The sequence below is a fragment of the Tachyglossus aculeatus genome, chromosome 14, assembly GCF_015852505.1.
Source record: "Tachyglossus aculeatus isolate mTacAcu1 chromosome 14, mTacAcu1.pri, whole genome shotgun sequence".
In the NCBI taxonomy this organism is placed as follows: Eukaryota; Metazoa; Chordata; class Mammalia; order Monotremata; family Tachyglossidae; genus Tachyglossus; species Tachyglossus aculeatus.
The window spans coordinates 19,964,240-19,985,112 of NC_052079.1; positions in this window are offsets into that span (position 1 = coordinate 19,964,240).

Below are 20,873 nucleotides of genomic sequence, written 5' to 3' on the forward strand. Positions count from 1 at the left end.
ATTATAATTATGGTATTTTTAAGTACTTACTATGTACCAGGCACTGTACTAAGCACCGGGGTGGATACAAACATATCAGGTTGGGCACAGTCCCTGTTCTATGTGGACTTCATAGTCTCAATCCCCATTTTACAGACACAGAGAAGTGAAGTGACTTGCCCAGAGTCACACAGCAGCCAAGTGGCGGAGCCAGGATGAGAACAAAGTAGCGGAGCTGAGGTAGATACAAGGTAATCACGTTGGACACAGTCTCTGTTCCACATAGAGATTACAGTCTCTAGCAGGAGGGAGAACAGGTATTGAAGACCTCTTTTAATAATAATAATAATAATAATAATAATAATAATGGCATTTATTAAGCATTTACTATGTGCAAAGCACTGTTCTAAGTGCTGGGGAGGTTACAAGGTGATCAGGTTGTCCCACGGGCGGCTCACATCTTAATCCCCATTTTACAGATGAGGTAACTGAGGCACAGAGAAGTTAAGTGACTTGCCCAAGGTCACACAGCTGACAACTGGCAGAGCCGGGATTTGAACCCATGACCTCTGACTCCAAAGCCTGGGCTCTTTCCCCTGAGCCACGCTGCTTCTCTACAGATGCTTATCTGCTTCTTTTGCAGATGAGTGACTTGCCCAAGGTGGCAGAGCTAGGATTAGAACGCAGGTTTTTCCTTTGGTAGGTTTTTTAATTTAATGGTATTTGTTAAAAGCTTACTATATGCCAGCCACTGTACTAAACGTGGGAGCAGAGCAGATACAAGCTGATAGGGTTGGATACAGCCCCGGTCACCCAAGATCACATTATTAATCCCCATTTTACAGGTGAAGAAACTGAGGTAGAGAGAAGTTAAGGTCACACACCAGACAAGTGGTGGAGCCAGGATTAGAACCCAGGTATTTCCTTTGGTAGGTTTTTTTATTTTAATGGTATTTGTTAAAAGCTTACTATATGCCAGCCACTGTACTAAACGCGGGAGCAGAGCAGATACAAGCTGATAGGGTTGGATACGGCCCCTATCACCCAAGATCACATTCTTAATCCCCATTTTACAGGTGAAGGAACTGAGGTAGAGAGAAGTTAAGGTCACACACCAGACAAGTGGTGGAGCCAGGATTAGAACCCAGGTTTTTCCTTTGGTAGGTTTTTTTATTTTAATGGTATTTGTTAAAAGCTTACTATATGCCAGAAACTGTACTAAACGCGGGAGCAGAGCAGATACAAGCTGATAGGGTTGGATACGGCCCCGGTCACCCAAGATCACATTCTTAATCCCCATTTTACAGGTGAAGGAACTGAGGTAGAGAGCAGTTAAGGTCACACACCAGACAAGTGGTGGAGCCAGGATTAGAACCCAGGTTTTTCCTTTGGTAGGTTTTTTATTTTAATGGTATTTGTTAAAAGCTTACTATATAGCCAGCCACTGTACTAAACGTGGGAGCAGAGCAGATACAAGCTGATAGGGTTGGATACGGCCCCTGTCACCCAAGACCACATTCTTAATCCCCATTTTACAGGTGAAGGAACTGAGGTAGAGAGAAGTTAAGGTCACACACCATACAAGTGGTGGAGCCAGGATTAGAACCCAGGTTTTTCCTTTGGTAGGTTTTTTTATTTTAATGGTATTTGTTAAAAGCTTACTATATGCCAGCCACTGTACTAAACGCGGAAGCAGAGCAGGTACAAGCTGATAGGGTTGGATACGGTCCCGGTCACCCAAGATCACATTCTTAATCCCCATTTTACAGGTGAAGGAACTGAGGTAGAGAGAAGTTAAGGTCACACACCAGACAAGTGGTGGAGGCAGGATTAGAACACAGGTCCTTCTGACTCCCAGTCTTGTGCTCTATCCATTAGGCCAGGCTGCTTCTCTTGGGGCACTGGGACAGCTCTTCAATTTCATCCTATTTTTTTTGATCCAGTTGTGTTTTTTTTTCTAAAATCCAGTGGTTCAGTGATAGCCGCCGACCTCATCTTCACAAAGATCGTACAAGAAATGCATTTTGCATACGCTTGGTGATATCCTGATGGTCCTAATGTCTGACTTCACTTTCTTCAGCCCTTTCCGTTTTCAAACGGATTTCCTCGTCATGTAGTTGGCTCTAGAGTAGCTTAATACAGCTTTCAAGGTCTTAGGATTTGCGAACTGTTTTCTTACGTCTGTCAGTTTCCTTAAGGAATCCTGTCTTTCTCACCGACTTCCTAAGCCTCATTCTTATTTCTGCACGGCTACTCGAAACTAATCAGTCATTCCTGTTGCTGAATTTTGGAGGAATCTGGCAATGTCATTATATATGCCTGGGGCAGTAAATAGTAGGAGTCTGCAAAGCTTCCTTCATAAGGGTCAAAGAATGAGTCTCTCGCGTCGTCAAAAGCCATTTTGTTCCCTGGCTGTTAAAGAGGAGGTGGAGGGGGGCTGGGGTTGGTTGTTGTATTTTTGTTTGTTTTAAATATGGACCTAAACTCTCTCCGGTATCTTTCCCTCAAATGCAGGAATAGTTCCAGCAAAGAAGAGGGTCTGGAAATTTGTTAGTCGTGGTTTACATCAGGTTCATTTAACCGGGATAATCAACTCCTTAAGTTGGCCATTAGACTCATCATTTTAGCTAAAAGTACTTTTAAGTTTCCAGAGTTTGTTTTGCTTTCATTTCCTCTTACAGAGAGGAAGGATTTTGAGAGATGCAGAATTTGTTTAAGTGGTGGGAATGGGCAGGTCCTCTTTTTCAATAAGTTCATATCATTTTAATAAAGGCCTTTGGATTTTCACTTCTGTCATCTTTGGTCAATTCTTCTAATAAAGAAAAAGGATAATAATAATAATAATGATGATCTTTGTTAAGCGCTTACTATGTGCAAAGCATTGTTCTAAGCGCTGGGGGGATACAAGGTGATCAGGTTGTCCCACGGGGGGCTTACAGTCTTAATCCTCCTCATCATCATCAATTGTATTTATTGAGCGCTTACTATGTGCAGAGCACTGTACTAAGCGCTTGGAAAGTACAAATTGGCAACATATAGAGCCAGTCCCTACCCAACAGTGGGCTCACAGTCATTTTCCAGATGAGGGAACTGAGGCACAGAGAAGTGAAGTGACTTGCCCAAAGTCACAGAGCTGACAATTGTCGGAGTTGGGATTTGAACCCATGACCTGTGACTCCAAAGCCCGAGCTTTTTCCACTGAGCCACGCTGCTTCTTTAAGATAAATCTGAGTGGAGAATTTCTGGGTAACTTGATGAACTTGTCCAACTCCTAATACTTCAGCTAACAATTTGAAGCAAGGATGTTAGGCATTCCTTCTCTGAGAAGCAAGTAAGGCCTCATGTTTTGAAATTTTCTCCTTCAGCCTTGTAGCTTGAGAGCCATGTCCTGAAGAGCCACGATCAAAGCTTCCAGTGTCGTAGCCAAAAAACCTGAGAAAGAGCATGAGCCTGGTGGTCAGAGGACCTAGGTTCTAATCCCAGCTCCGCCACTTGCCTGCTGTGTGACCTTGGAAAAGTCACCTAACTTTTCCTTACCTCTTCCATAAAAATGGGATTAAATACCTGTGCTCCTTCCCTACGCAGATTCTGAGCGCCATGGTAGGGCAGGGACTTTGCCCAACCTGATACACTTGTATCTACCCCAGAGCTTAACAAATATCACTATTATTATTGCCAAAATCGGCCTAGAAGATAGAGCACGGTCCTGGGAATCAGAAGGACATGGGTTCGGACGCCACTTGTCTGCTGCGTGACTTTGACCAAGTCACTTCAATTCGCTGTGCCTCAGTTACCTCATCTGTAAAATGGGGATTAGATCTGTGAGCCTGGGACTGTGTCCAACCCGATTTGCTTGTATTCCCCCGTCCCCGGGCTTAGTACAGTGCCTGACACATAGTAAGCCCTTCACAAATACCGCAGTTACTATTTTCTTATTAAGAGAGTGTCACTTTCCACATCCATTCTGACTGAAGCTCGTCTGGGGCCTCTCCGGGGGTAGGTTCCCTAGGAGAAGTAGCGTGGCTCAGTGGAAAGAGCCCGGGCTTGGGAGTCAGAGGTCGTGGGTTCTAATTCTGGCTCTGCCACTTGTCACTATGTGACTCTGGGAAAGTAATTTAACTTCTCTGGGCCTCAGTTACCTCATCTGTAAAATGGAGATTAAGACTGTCGTGGGATGACCTTGTATCTACCCCAGCACTTAGAACAGTGCTTGACAAATACCATCATTATTATTATCAATCAAGCAATCGTATTTATTGAGTGCTTACTGTGTGCAGAGCACTGTACTAAGCGCTTGGGAAGTACAAGTTGGCAACATATAGAGACAGTCCCTACCCAACAGTGGGCTCACAGTCTAGAAGGGGGAGACAGAGAACAAAACCAAACATATTAACAAAATAAAATAAATAGAATAGATATGTACAAGTAAAATAAATCAATAAATAGAGTAATATCATTACCAAGGAATATTCAGGATGGTGCCACCACTGCCATATCTCCTGAAGCTGGGCGTGCCTGGGCAGTCACTCTCTACCAGCCCATTATGCCACCTTGCAGGCCTTTTCCGGGTTTTTGCGGCTTCCCAGAAGGCCTCCAAGATCTGTCATGGGGACATTTTGTGACAGAATCATTGCTGCAGAGGAAGGTTAGCTTTCGGGAGATATATAACGATAATGGTATTTTTCAAGCAGTTACTACATGCTAAGCACTGTACTAAACGCCGGAGATATATACAAGATAAGCAGATCAATACCTCTCTCCCCCGCCATTACAACTTTCAGCCCCAGATTGGACCTCTAGGCTGTAAGCTTCATCCACTAGACCATATTCATTGAGGGAAGAGACTATAATAATAATAATAATAATGGCATTTATTAAGTGCTTACTACATGCAAAACACTGTTCTAAGCACTGGGGAGGTTACAAGGTTATCAGGTTGGGGGGCTCACAGTCTTAATCCCCATTTTTCAGATGAGTTAACGGAGGCCCAGGGAAGTGAAGTGACTTGCCCAAAATCAGGCAGAGTCGGGATTATGTCTCTTATATTGTTATACTGCATTCTCCCAAGTGCTTAGTATAGTGTTCTGCACACAGTAAGTGCTCAATAAATACGATTAACTGAATGACAGGGACTGTGTCCAACCTGATTATCTTGTATCTACTCCAGTTCTCAGTATCATGCTTGGCACAGAGTAAGCCCTAGCAAATATCATTATTATTATTATTGGACACAGTTACTGCCCCTTCCCCACATGGAACTCACAGTCTCAGTATTTTTAAGTGCTTACTTTGTGCAGAGCACAGTTCTCCTAAGCACTTGAGAGTGTTCAACAGACTAGGTAAGCATGATCCTAGCCCATGGAGAATTTACAGACTAGAGAAAGGCAGGCAGACTCAAATTATATGAATTCTTTTTTTAAATGGTATTTGTTAAACCCTTACTATGTACTAGGCAATTGTGCTAAGCACTAGAGTAGATACAAGTTAATCAGGTTGGACACAGTCCATGTCCCGCGTGGGGCTCCCAGTTTTAATCTCCATTTTACAAATGAGGCTCCTGAGACCCAGAGAAGTTAAATGACTTGCCCGAGGTCACGCAGCGGACAAGTGGTGGAGATGGGATTGGAACCCAAGTCCTTCTGACTCCAGGCTGGTACTCCATCCATTAGGTTACCCGGCTTCACAGGAGATAGGTGTAAAAAGAGTAAAACCAAATAGATAAATAATTAATGGAATAAGTACAACATCACGAGCGATAAGGGTGGCTGAAAGGATGGAACACCTTGGGAGAAGGGTGTGAGGAATGGATCAAATGTGAGATGCTTGAGGACCAGATACGGCTATGCTACCTTAGGAAGGGTGAATTATGATCTGGGGTGCAGCAAGAGGAGAGAACAGGGACAAAAGAAGGAGACAGCTAGTAAACTTGAATTCACAGGTTAGGTGTTCCTTTTTGAAAAATGATCCGGACTGTAGCACTGCGTAGCCACCTTTTCCATTCCAAGATGCACAGGAATTAATTTCAACTTCTTGGGGGAAGAGAGCAGAAAGAAAAAATTTCCACCCGGCCATCCCCAGAGATAGTTGCCACAATGAAGTAGCCACCTATCCCTGAATGCCCTGCTAGCCACACAAGGCAAACAGGAGGGATCCTCCTCGAGGCATAAGGATTAGTGCCCTTCCCATGCCACAGCTGGGGAAATGCGATGGATCTGAGTTGACACTGGTGTTATTATCAGAGGTGAGCTTCCTCTCCCGTAACTAGCCTAGAGAAGCCTCATCCATTTTCGGCTGAAGATTGCTTGTGAAATTCAGTTATTTCTTTGGCAACAGGAAATCTATTCTATTTATTTATTTTATTTTGTTAGTATGTTTGGTTTTGTTCTCTGTCTCCCCTTTTTAGACTGTGAGCCCACTGTTGGGTAGGGACTGTCTCTATATGTTGCCAATTTGTACTTCCCAAGCGCTTAGTACAATGCTCTGTACATAGTAAGCGCTCAATAAATACGATTGATGATGAACAGGAAACCTTGTGGTATGCTAAGAAAAAAGATACTTTCAAGCAGTGGAGTCAAATCATCCCATTTAATGATAGCAACAGATTTGAGCTTCTTGCTTTGGTTCAAGTCCAAACCCCACTAAAATCCCTAAAGCATCTAACCAATTTGTAGATTCTGAGCCCTCTGATCCAAAGGCAGGATTCATACTCCAATAGGCCCTGATTGTTCTTCTCAGTGACTGGCCCCAAATGCTTATACAGCCCTCCGACACACAGTCCAAATTTGACATGTTAGTCCATCTCCAGACAAGGGATAGTGCTACCAACTGTTGGACCAAGATTAGTTACACTGCAGGAGATGCAGCATCCAAATTTCTTCTGTTTGTCAAAACCTCAAGTAGTGCCCCCATATCAAAGCTCCAGACAGAGTCATGAAGCTGAAAGGACCAGGAGAGGGTCAACAAAACTCCCTGCCCCATAAAAAAGTTGAAATTGAGTCACCCTTCCCCTAGTCACCCAAGGACACCAAAAAAGTTTAATTTGGGGATGTTCTTTCATTCACTCATATTAATGGAGCATTTACTGTGCGCAGCGCACTGTACTAAGTGCTTGGGAGAGTACAATACAACAATAAACAGACACATTCCCTGCCCACAACGAGCTTAGAGTCTAGAGGAAGGGGAGACAGACATCAATACTAATAAATTACAGATATTTATTTAAGTGCTGTGGGGCTTAATGCCAACCATTCTTCGAATGAACAATAGGACAGACTCCCTAAATCCATCCCCAAGAAACAGAAGTGTAGATATTCATCATTTTTATTTGTAACTTCCTCAGTGACATCATGCTCCGTATTTGCTGAGCATCTGCTCTGGGCCAGAGCTCTCTACTAGGTGCTAGGGAGAGAGTGCAGTGGCAGGTCGAAGGAAAGACTTTTCCCTTCAGGAGCTTTCATAGTCAACCTTTCCTGACAGGGTCCTTCCCGTAGCTACTGGAGAATAGTTGTTCTGGGATTTGATCCAGGGAGCAGTTGGCAGGGGAATTTAAGGAAGGAGCAGGGGCCAGAGGACATGCTGATGTGGGATGGTGACTTCTAGCACCTCTGTTTCCAGGTCCCTTTGTTTCCCATACGTACATATCTGTTTTTGTTTTCTATTTACATCTACGTCCGTCTCCCTCCCTAGACTGTAAGCTCGCTGTGGGCCAGGAATGTGTCTGTTTATTGCCATATTGTACGCTCATAAATTTTTGGTTCCGTGCTCTGCTCCCAGTAGGCGCTCAATAAATATGACTGACTGGCTAACTGACTGACGGGCTCAGGAGTGCTGCTTTTGTGAGCCATTCTGAGTCTAATGGAATAAAAACAGGGTGAGAATCCAAGGACTTGGCATGGAGTCCCAGCTCTGACACTGGGCTGCTGGGCGACCTTGGGCAAGTAGTTTAACTGCTCTGAGCCTGAGGTTTCTCATCCGTAAAGTGAGGATTAAACTACCTGTTCTCAGGGTCTGGCCCTGGTCTGATTATGTGTCACCACAGCAATCCTTGGCACACAGTGAGCCTGTGATAAAAGCCACCATTTATTATCAAGTGAGGGTAAACCCGGGGATCCATGAGGCCTATAGAAGTTGTTCAAATTCACCAAAGCCTATGAGTGGAGCTACTTCATCAACATCAATCGTATTTATTGAGCGCTTACTGTGTGCAGAGCACTGTACTAAGCGCTTGGGAAGTACAGTTGGCAACATACAGAGACAGTCCCTACCCAACAGTTGTCACCTTATTTGGCTTTGACTGCTCTGCAATTTGGGGGGAATCCTAATCCTTTCCAATGGGGCCGCAGGAGGAGAGATCTGTTTCTCATTAAATCCAGGGTTTCCAAGGTGGATGGGCAAATCACTTTCAAGTTACTTATTGGAGAAACCTCTAGAGAAATTTTCTTCACACGCAAACACATAAGCCCTTGGCCTCTGCCAATCCCATAGTGCTATAACTGTGATGTCACGACTCCGAAAGGAACTGTTACCGGCCACTTTGGCTAGTAAAATGGAATGAATGATATCAGTTCACTCTATTCTGGCAGGCATCGAGCCAATTTGGGATTGGGAATAAATTTGATACACTTCATACGCTAGTTTTATCATTTTTATTGTCAGTTTTTGTGGTCTAGCTGGATATGATTTCCACTTATTCCATTCAAATAGCCACCACCCCCTGATCCTGGTACTCTTCATCCTGCCTTTGGTGACTTCTCCTCCTCTCTAGTCTTCTTGTCTCCAGGCTTTCCTCTCTCCAAAAGGTCCATCTTTATAAAATAACGTTCTGCACCAATCTCTCCTCTCCTCAAAACCTTTCAGGGACTATCTTCTTCAGTGGTTATCCACTTACCTTCTCATTAAGCAGACACTTCTGATCATTGGTTTTATGGCCTTATTCTCCCCCCCTTCCTTATCAACTCTCTTCCCCTCAAGCTCACCTCACTTGCCTCATTCTCAATTCTCCCTTCTCTCCCTCCTTTTTTGGAACTCCCTCTTCCTTCAGGCCTGCCAGGGCTCTAATAATATTAATGATAATAATAAAAATCACAATAATATTATTTGTTAATCCTTTACTGTGTGTACTGCCCCAAGTTCCAGGGTTGATACAAAGTAATCTGGTTGGACACAATCCCTGTCCCCCAGTCTAAGTCAGAGGGAGAGAGATTTAATCCCCATTTTCCCGATGAGGTACCTGAGGCACAAAGAATCAATCAATCGTATTTATTGAGCGCTTATTGCGTGCAGAGCACTGTACTAAGCGCTTGGGAAGTACAAGTTGGCAACATATACAGTCCCTACCCAACAAGAAACAACAAAGAACAAAGAAGTTAAGTGACTTGCCCAAGGTCACACAGCAGGCACGTGGCAGAGTAGGATTAGAACCCAGGTCCTCTGACTGCTGGGCCCGGTTTTTCCACTAGGCCCCACTGCTTCCCATCTTCTACACTTTCTGAAATACCACCTATAGGAAATTTTCCCTGATAAATTTTTCTTCTCCCCAGGCTCCCTCCTCCAACCTGTCGACTAAACACTTTTGCACTCACAATGTCATGATGTACTTTGTTCATTTGTACACTTGGTACACTTCTTCCTCCTATCTGTAAAGTTCCTTCTTGTCCATCTCCCCTGATTTATTTTATTTTGTTAGTATGTTTGGTTTTGTTCTCTGTCTCCACCTTGTAGACTGTGAGCCCACTGCTGGGTAGGGACTGTCTCTATATGTTACCAACTTGTACTTCCCAAGTGCTTAGTACAGTGCTCTGCACACAGTAAGCGCTCAATAAATACGATTGATGATGATGATAGATTGCAATGTCCTCGAGGGCTGCATCTCTCAAGAGATGAATACAGTGCTCTGCACACAGCAGGTGATCGATTGAATGACTATCAATCGACTGAAATGGCCAAACCTGCAAGGCGTTGGGAGAAATTTTGAAGGGGATTTTCGACTTAACTTTCATTACCACACTGATGCTAGCCGGGATAACACCATACAGATGAGGTGATGGATTTGGGTCAATATTTCACTAGTCCCACACTAGATGGGCCCCAAGAACTATAGCACACACCCATCAATCCAGCTGCGGAGAGCAGCTGAGGCATAGACACTCCCTCATTGCTGTGTCTCCACTCTGTACTCTAATTTGAACAGCTTAAGAGTATAAAAAACCAGAAAGGTCGCAAGGGAACTTAAAGGGGAGAGGCTGTAGGACTCATGTTTTGATGGCAAAACTCCCATCTACCCTGAGATCTTGGCTCCAGAGTAAAGCAGGCAACTTGCCCATTTCACTTAATGGGTATTTTAAGTGTCATTCGGGGGCTGGACTTGTACCCAGGCCAAGTATGACAATAAAATTCAGTTCTGGCAGCTTTCGGGTAGATAGGCAGTGAGGATAGACCTCCCATTCTGCAGAGTATTAAGTATCAGGAGTAACCATTCCGGTCACAGGTCTGGCTCAAATGGAAAATGAACTCACTGAGATGGCCTACTCTATTACTTTTAATAATAATAATAATGGTATTTGTTAAGCACTTACTATGTGCAAAGCACTGTTCTAAGTGCTGGGGAGGCTACAAGGTGATCAGGTTGTCCCACGGGGGGCTCACAGTTTTAACCCCCATTTTACAGATGAGGAAACTGAGGCACAGAGAAGTTAAGTGACTTGCCCAAGGTCACACAGCAGATGAGTGGCGGAGCCAGGATTTGAACCCATGACCTCGGACTCCAAAGCCCGGGCTTTTTCCACTGAGCCACGCTGCTTCTACTTTTGCAACTCCAACCAAGAGACCCAGTCTTAATAAATGAAGGAAGTTGTCATATTATGTTGTCACATTTTCACCACTCAGCTCGTCCTCCTCCCCTGGCTCATGGCCATCAGTTCTTTGTTTTTTTGTTGTTGTTGTTGGTCTTTTTAATGGCACTTGTTAAGTGCTTATTATGTGCCAGGCAGATACATTTTGGTGTAGATACAAGTGAAGGACACAGTTCGTGTCCCACACAAGGCTCACAGTCTTCATCCCCATTTTACAGAAGAGGTAACTGAGGCCCGGAGAAGTGAAGTGACCTGCCCAAGTTCACACTGCAGGCAAGTGGCAGAGGTGGAATTTGAACTCAGGTCCTTTTCACTCCCAGGCCCTTGGCCTATCCACTAGGCCATGCTGCTTCTCCGTTGCTTCTCAATCAGTGCTTACAATTTGTGGTTCAAAAAGTAATCTGTTGTTTCCACCTCCAAAAATTAGGGTGGGGCAATTAGGTGAGGGAGACAATGATAAGGAATATCATCATCATCATCAATTGTATTTATTGAGCACTTACTATGTGCAGAGCACTGTACTAAGCGCTTGGGAAGTACAAATTGGCAACATATAGAGACAGTCCCTACCCAACAGTGGGCTCACAGTCTAAAAGAATATCGTACCTGTTCTATGAGTTCAAAGATGATACTACTGTGAGTGAGATTTTCACTGATGTGAGGGACTGTGTTGGATGAGGTCAACATCTGATGACAATATCTTTTACATTGTGTGTTTCTAATAATAATTATGGTATTTGTTAAGCGCTTACTATGTGCCTGGCCCTGTACTAAGCACTGGGGTGGATACAAGCAAATTGGGTTGGACACAGTCCCTGTCTGTTGCAGGGCTCACAGTCTTACTGCCCATTTTACAAATGAGGTAACTGAGGCACAGAGAAGTCAAGTGAGTTGCCTAAGGTCATACAATAGATGGGATTAAAACCAATCCAAGCCCGTGTTTTATCCACTACGCCATGCTGCTTCTCAAGATTGTAAGATTGCCCCTTGCTGCGATATTGCATTTATTACCTTTAGAATTGGACATTTTCATTTCTTCTTAAAGATCTGTTCTAGAAATCGGACGTGGTGAAAGTGCCACAACTATGAAAGGGTTTGGATATTCATTCATTCAATCATTTATTGAGCGCTTACTGTGTGCAGAGCACTGTACTAAGCGCTTGGGAAGTACGAGTCGATATAGGATAATCGTTCTCTAGATCATCTAGAGAATACTGATGTCATGATAGCCCTCCGAATCATCTGCCATGAAGTTAAATGACTTGCTCAAGATCACAAAGTAGATAGCCTATTGGGTTGGCAGCATTTTCTAGAAGATCACAATTGTACTCAGCGCTTGTATTCAGCGTTTAGAACACTGCTTTGCACATAGTAAGCGCTTAATAAATGCCATCATCATTATTATTATTACTCCAACCCCAGCTTCCTGATGCCTTCCTGCATCTTTGAGAATGAATGCTTAGAATGTACTCTAAGCTCTGCTTTAATCTGTTACTAATGGGAAAGTTATCTGATCCAGACCACTGTAATTCTGACACGACCAGCTAAATCCACAAGGAATACTATTAAGATTTTGATAAGCTTCTCCAAGAAGCCAGAGACAAAGTCTGCTAAGGTCGCAAATTTGTCCGTAGCATCTACAAAGACAACATTGAGAGCCTACAGAAATAGGGGACATTATTTTAGTTCAGGTAATATAGAGCTAAAATAGCAAAAACTAATCTTTCTATAATCCTGCTACCAATACTTGTCTCTTTGCTCTTCTTCTGGCCTCTTGCTATTTGTAAATCAATTAATGGTATTTATTGAACACTTACTGTGTGCAGAGCATTGTACTAAACAGTTGGGAGAGTACAACAGAGTTGGTAGACCTGTCCCCTCTAGACTGTGAGTTCTTTGTGGGCAGGGATTGTCTCTCTTTATTGCAGTATTGTACTTTTCCAAGAGCTTAATACAGTGCTCTGCACACAGTAAGCACTCAAATATCGTTGAATGAATGGAAAAATGTTTCTTCATTAAATTGTATGTTCCTTGAATTCTCCCAAGTGCTGAGAACACTCTTTTGCGTGGCTCAGTTGGTAGTCAAAAGTCATGGGTTCTAATCTCAGCTCTGTCACTGGTCAGCTGGGTGACTTTGGGCAAGTCACTTCACTTTTCTGTGCCTCAGTTACCTCATCTGTAAAATGGGGCTTAAGATTGTGAGCCCCGCGTGGGCCAACCTGATCACCTCGCATCCCCCCAGTGCTTAGAACGGTGCTTGGCACATAGTAAGCGCTTAACAAATACCATTATTATTATTATATAGTAGATGTGCAATAAGTATTACTGATTGATTAATTAGTATATCAAATGTGCCAATGTATACCCCCCATAAGTCATAGAATAATAAAAATGATGGTGTTTGTTAAGCACTTACTAAGTGCCAAGCACTGTTCTAAGCGCTGCATTAAAGTGACTGCCCTACTGTTTGTTCAGTGGAAAGATCTGTTTTAGGAACAGAATACGTGGCTACTAGCTCTTGTTTGGAGCTATGCCATCAATGATGATGGTTTATGAGAATCCTGAAAAACAGCCGGCTAATATAGGCAGCAAAGACCACGGCAAGTGCCTTACTAGTTATAATGGCCCAAAACACCACTGTGGTAATGGTCATTATGGTATTTGTTAATAATAATAATAATAATAATAATAATAATGGCATTTATTAAGCACTAGCACTGTTCAGAGTGGCAGAGTTGGGATTAAAACCCAGGTCTCCTGACTCCCAACCTGGTCTGTTTCTACTAGATCCTGCCTCTACTGTGTTGTGGGCAGGTGGCTGTAAGTCGGTCGGGTGTAAAAATCATGGCTACATTTTGCAGTGTTCTGCATCCTTGCCTACTCACTCATCGCAGTTCCACCCCACTGGGGTCGCGTGACTGACGGGAATGAGCGAGTGCGGACGTGCCGTGCAAAGCGCTACCACTAAAGTCAGTTCCTTTGTGCAGGTTCTCCGTCTGGAAACTTGGAGACCAAGACTCACTCCTTCTCAGTGGGAGACTCGGTCATCCCTGGAGCAGAAATAGAGTAGAGGAAAAACAGTCAGTTTGATCAAAATTAAGGAGTTCTCTTCACTAAACCTGAATTTGAAAGCCAGATGTTTCGATTAATCAGTCTGTTGGTGTTATTTATTGAGCAACTACTGTGTGTAATAATAATAATAATGATGATGGTATTTGTTAAGTGTTTATTATGTGCAAAGCACTGTTCTAAGCACTGGGGGGATACAAGGTGATCAGGTTGTGCCGTGTGGGGCTCAATTTTAATCCCCATTTTCCAGATGAGGTAACTGAGTCACAGAGAAGTTAAGTGACTTGCCCAAAGTCACACAGCTGACAAGTGGTGGAGCTGGGATTAGAACCCATGATCTCTGACTCCCAAGCCTGGGCTCTTTCTACTGAACCACGTAGAGCATGGTGCTAAGCACTTGGGAGAGCACAATAAAAATAGTACACGTGATCCCTACCCTCAAGGAACTTACGGACTAGCGGGCTTCAAATGCACTGAGATTTCAGACAATCAGTGGTACTTATTGAATGCTTACTGTGTGAAGGACACTGAACTAAGAAGTACACAATAAGTACTACTGATTGAAATCATTGATTAATAGAAGCAATCCCTTCCCAAAAGGAGTTTCAGGATAGAGGGGGAAACAATTTTAGGAAATAATTTCATGAACTCCATTAGAGCACCACAGTAAAGTCAACAGTGAAATCTTGGTCATGCTGTTGCTTTTTTTTTTAATGGTATTTGTTAAGCATTTGCTATGTATCAAACGCTGGAGTTAATCAGGTTGAACAAGGTCGCTGGCCCACTTGAGCCTCTCTAAGTAGGAGGAAGAACAGGCATTGAATCCCATTTTACAGTTGAGGAAACTGAGGCACAGAGAAGTTAAGTGACTTTCCCAAGGTCACAGAGCAAGCAAATTGCAAAGTCAGGATCAGAACCCAGGTTCTCTGACTTCTAGGTCTGTGATTTTTTTCCACTAGGCCACACCGCTTCCCTTTGGGCCTGCAAAAATCTCAGATAGCCTGACACCCAGAAACAGCATGGCTCACTGGAAAGATCACGGGCTTGGGACTGGATCATGGGTCATGGATTCTAATTCTGACTCCGCCCCTTGTCAGCTGTGTGACTTTGGGCAAGTCACTTCACTTCTCTGTGCCTCAGTTACCTCATCTGGAAAATGGGGATTAAGACTGGGAGCTTCACATGGGACAACCTTATAACCTTGTATCCATGCCCCAGTGCTTAGAACAGTGTTTGGCATATAGTAAGTGCTTAACAAATGCTATTATTATAATACACCTGTACTCAGGCACTGAAGTTGTACACATGTACTCAACTGCTGAGGTTAAAAGCACAAGCGTGAAGGGTGGGTTTTGGGTTGATACAGCTGGGGTGTTGTGAAAATTTGGTGAAGGAATTAAATTCAGGTATTGGAAATAATCTAGTCCACAGAGAATCTCATCTGAACACTACTGACCAGAATCAGTCAGACAGCCAGTCAAATGTATTTATCAAATGCTTACTGTGTGCAGAGCACCGTACTAAGCGGTTGGGAAAGTACAATATAACAGTAGACACATTCCCTTCCCACAGTGAGTTTACAGTCTAGAAGGGGAGAGACAGATTAGAAGAATTTACTACTCTAGTTCTTCCTCTGAACTAAGTGAAGACAACATGGCTGATGACCAAACTCTTTATGTGGATCTTTCATATGTTTGAAGACTGCTTTAAAGTTATGCCTCAATCTCATTTTCTAGGGATTAAATAATCTCATTCTCTAGCCTCTTTATGAGGACCTTTCATATGTTTGAAGACTGCTTTAAAGTTATGCCTCAATTTCATTTTCTAGGGATTAAATAATCTCATTCTCTAGCCTCTTTATGAGGATCTTCCAGATGTTTGAAGACTGCTTTAAAGTTATGCCTCAATCTCATTTTCTAGGGATTAAATAATCTCATTCTCTAGCCTCTTTATGAGGACCTTTCATATGTTTGAAGACTGCTTTAAAGTTATGCCTCAATTTCATTTTCTATGGATTAAATAATCTCATTCTCTAGCCTCTTTATGAGGCTCTTTCAGGTGTTTGAAGACTGCTTTAAAGTTATGCCTCAATCTCATTTTCTAGGGATTAAATAATCTCATTCTCTAGCCTCTTTATGAGGATCTTTCGTATGTTTGAAGACTGCTTTAAAGTTATGCCTCAATCTCATTTTCTAGCCTCTTAATAAGGCTATAATAAATAATAAATAATAATAATTAACGTCACAAACCCCCCTCCCACACCCAGTTCACACCAAACAGGACCTTCCTGGACTGGGTGAGCCGTAGTGACACGTAGTAGAAGTCAAACAACACCTGTGAGCACCAAGGTTAATGTGGGGAAGTTTTTTAGCTGGGTTTACCAGCGTGCAAGGGAGTGATACATCCACACACTCTCTCCACTCCGCCAAGGGTCCAATACCAGTCTGTGGTCAAAGGAGCCCGTTTTGCCAATGTTTCTTCTTTCTGCTTCCGAGTGCTGCTCTTCTAGTGCTTCCTTCTTGCTTTTCTGCTTGCTTCTGATCCTCTGCTTGCCTCTAAGTGCCCTTTTTATCTGCCTTAGGCGTTGCAGCTGTGCAGTCATTGACTGGTCCAGGCCCATTACCCTGTGGAATAGGGAGATTACTGGCCTCCCTCCAAGCTCCACCCCACCTCAGCCATCACCTTTCTCAGGTAGAAATGAGCTGCCCCAGGTCACACGGCTGCAATTAGTACTCAGGCCTTCTGGATCCCAGGCCCTTTCCACAAACCACCCTGCTTCTTATTCCACATTCCTCTCTTTGGTCACGTTTCTGAATACTTCAGTCATAGCTGACGCTCTTCGGCAAACCTCGTGAACGCTCCAGCTCGGAATTGGGCCCCGTCCTTTAAACCAGGCCTCAGAAACTACCGTTTCAGAGAAAACGCCAGTGGAAAGAGTTGGCCCTGGATCGTCTGATGGTTTTATTCCCTTTTCAGCGCATGGGCTAGACATGTGGCCCCTGAGTGTAATAATCCTCAGACTCAAAGCTAACTAAACACAACTTGAAAGAATTGCTAGGGGAGAGAGTTTAAAGCCATGATTCACGGATTTGGAAATGTAATATAATCCCCAATAGCAATAATCCACTTAGGTGTAAGTTTCTGCGTGATGAGAGGTAAGAGGCAGTAGACAAAAAGGTATGTTGACAGATAAAGACTTATAGGTTGAACATCTTGTGAGACCGGGGAAATGTAATCTTGTGATTACGGAAGACTCGTGGACAAGTATATATCCACAATATGTACATATCTGTAATTTATTTCAATGTCTGTCTCCCCCTCTACACTGTAAATCCCTTGTGAATTCTGTAATATCCTACTCTCTCAAGTGAAGAAGCAGCATAGCCTAGTGGCAAAAGCACTGACTGGAGAGACAGAGGAAGTGGGTTCAAATCCTGACTCGGTCCCTGTCTGCTGTGTGACCTTGAGCAAGTCCGTTCACTTCTCTGTGTCTCAGTTACTTCATCTGTCAAATCGGGATTAAGACCAGAAGCCCTATGTGGGACAGGGATTGTGCCCAACCTGATTACCTCGTATCTACCCCAGTGCTTAGAACAGTGCTTGGCACATAGTAAATACTTAACAAATACCATAATTATTAATATTATTGCTTTTAAGTGCTTAGTAATAATGATAATGATGGCATTTATTAAGCGCTTACTATGTGCAAAGCGCTGTTCTAAGCGCTGGGGAGGTTACAAGGTGATCAGGTTGTCCTGCGGGGGGCTCACAGTCTTCATCCCCATTTTCCAGATGAGGGAACTGAGGCCCAGAGAAGTTAAGTGACTTGCCCAAAGTCACACAGCTGACAATTGGCGGAGCCGGGATTTGAACCCATGACCACTGACTCCAAAGCCCGGGCTCTTTCCACTGAGCCACACTGCTTCTCTAGTAAAGTGCCCTCTCTGCAGTTAAGCACTCAATAAATACCACTGATTGATAATTACCACTGACTGATAAATGCCACTGATTCACCATTTAATGTGATTACTGGGTGTGGCCCAGAACACATATGCTGGGAGGTCCTCTGCATACACAATTAAAATGCCAGATATTAGAAAAGCACACAATGAGTCATTTAGATTTCCTGCAGGCAGAGGTTCATCCACCATTCTCAGTGGAAAGAGCCCGGGCTTTGGAGTCAGAGGTCATGGGTTCAAATTCCGCCTCCGCCAATTGTCAGCTGGGTGACTCTGGGCAAGTCACTTCACTTCTCTGGGCCTCAGTTACCTCACCTGTAAAATGGGGATGAAGACTGGGAGCCCCCCGCGGGACAACCTGATCACCTTGTAACCTCCCCAGCGCTTAGAACAGCGCTTTGCACATAGTAAGCGCTTAATAAATGCCATCATTATTATTATTACTAAGCACTTAAAAGCAATAATATTAATAATTATGGTATTTGTTAAGTATTTACTATGTGCCAAGCACTGTTCTAAGCACTGGGGTAGATATGAGGTAATCAGGTTGGGCACAGTCCCTGTCCCACATAGGGCTTCTGGTCTTAATCCCGATTTGACAGATGAAGTAACTGAGACACAGAGAAGTGAACTGACTTGCTCAAGGTCACACAGCAGACAGGGACAGAGTCAGGATTTGAACCCACTTCCTCTGTCTCTCCAGTCAGTGCTTTTGCCATTGGGCTATGCTGCTTCTTCATTTGGGAGAGTAGGATACGACAGAATTCACAAGGGATTTACAGTGTAGAGGGAGAGACAGACATTGAAATAAATTACAGATATGTAACATATTGAGGATATATACTTATCCACGAGTCTCCCGCTTAATAAATGCCATCATCATTATTATTATTAAAAAACTATTCCTTAATGTTTCAGCGTCCGCATACCACTCACCAAATGAAGACTCTAAGAATGGATCATTCACCGAACAACTGTCAATCAACCCATAGATAATGTAGCAGCAGATCCAGATTTAGACCCACAGTTTCTTTGCTAACGCGATACCTTTTGAAAAATCAGGCCGGAGAGAGTCTTAAATTTGGAATTCCTTCTTTAATTAAAGGTGAAACCGTGGCTCACCATGTACAAATATGGATCACAACATATTTGGAAGCAACGTTCAAGGGAAAGTAGTGCCAGATGTCGTCTGGAAGTCAATGAATACCCGTTTGAGAACCAGAGCAATATCACATAAGCATGTGTGTATATATGGTCTATGTGTACATATACACACCATCCTTTATATGCACTCAAACACAATGACAAGAAAATAAACCAGAGCAAGATCGCGAACTGGGGGGAAAGAAATTGATAACTCTCCATAAACAATTTGCTGAAGTAAGTCACCGGACCTAATGGTTGAAATAAAACACACCAGGGAGCAATTAGGTACAGTAATGGAAAGGCAAATAAATAAGCCCAAACTCCATACAAACGGAGTGCTCTCTCACTGCTGCCGATAAATCTGAGGGGAAGTTAGTCTGACTAGTTAAACCTCAGGAAGGGAAAGCATTACATCTAGCCCAGAAATCCAGATGGACCTCCAAACTAAGGGTATTTAAAGAAAATAAAAAAGGGCGGACTCGCGTGCTACCATAAGGGCCTCCACAATGAAGGTCTTAGAAGAGCAAAATTTCTTTTGGAAATTGTGGGAGGCCAGCTGAGATTTTTTAGTACTTTAGCACTGAAAGAAAGTCAAGTGCTAGTATTTTATGTTTAGACAAAGCACCAGGTCACGCTCGACTCAATCCAAAGAGCTTCCAGATTTCATTCCACTCTCGGCTCCTTCCAGCCTCCTGAAACCTTTTAGCCATCTTGGAAATGAGGAGAGGAAACAACTCTGAGAACACTCTGATACAGAATTAACCAATTTGGGTCACTGGTACCTTAATGCTTGGAGTTGCACTGAAATACAACGCGTGCAAAACTCCCGGGGATTTCTTGACCATAGCTGTGTTTTATAACAGTACTTTCTATAAAATGCTCCGAGGGCTGTGTGGCTGACTGTTAAGATTCACTGGTACAGGTGCTGGAGTAGGGAATGAAAATACTTCCTTCCCATTTTGCTTCTCCACTTTGTTGCCTTCTTCTATTTGCCACCTGCAATTTGTAACTTGAATTTTCGTGGTTGAATCTAAGATGTCTTCTATGGTCACAATGCCAGAGAAGCAGCGTGGCTCAGTGGAAAAGAGCATGGGCTTTGGAGTCAGAGGTCGTGGGTTCAAATCCTGGCTCCGCCGCTTGTCAGCTGTGTGACTTTGGACAAGTCACTTCACTTCTCTGGGCCTCAGTTACCTCATCTGTAAAATGGGGATTAAGACTGTGAGCCCAATGTGGGACAACCTGGTCACCTTGTAACCTCCCCAGTGCTTAGAACAGTGCTTTGCACATAGTAAGCGCTTAATAAATGCCATTTAAAAAAATGCCAAGAGAAAAGAACTTGGGCTCAGAGTCAGTCTGCCAACTGGGTGAATTTAGGAAAGTCACTAAGGCTTTCTCTGCCTCAGCATCTCCATCTATGTAATGGGGGTAGTGATATCTCCCCCAACTACATTAAGGATGTTGAGAGGAATATCTGAGATAAATGATGATAAAGCAACTGGGAGAATAAAAAAAAATTAGTAGTCATGACCCCTGCCCTAAGATTACAATTTAACGTGGGAAATGGACGCTGAAATAAACTACAAATAGGAGGAAGTGGCAAAGCACTAAATATATTCATAAGTGTCACACAGATGACACTTAGATGATGTGGACATCCCAAAGTGGTAACTGTGGGAGACACGAGGTGGGGAAATAAGAGATCGATCAGAGAAGGTCTCCTGGAGGAGATGTGATTCCAGAAGGGTTTGAAAGGTGGGAGAGCAGCGGTCTGCCAGATGTGAAGCGGGAGAAAGTTCCAGGAAAGAGGGAGACTGAGAGCAGGAGGTTAGTAATAATAATGTTGGTATTTCTTAAGCGCTTACTATGTGCC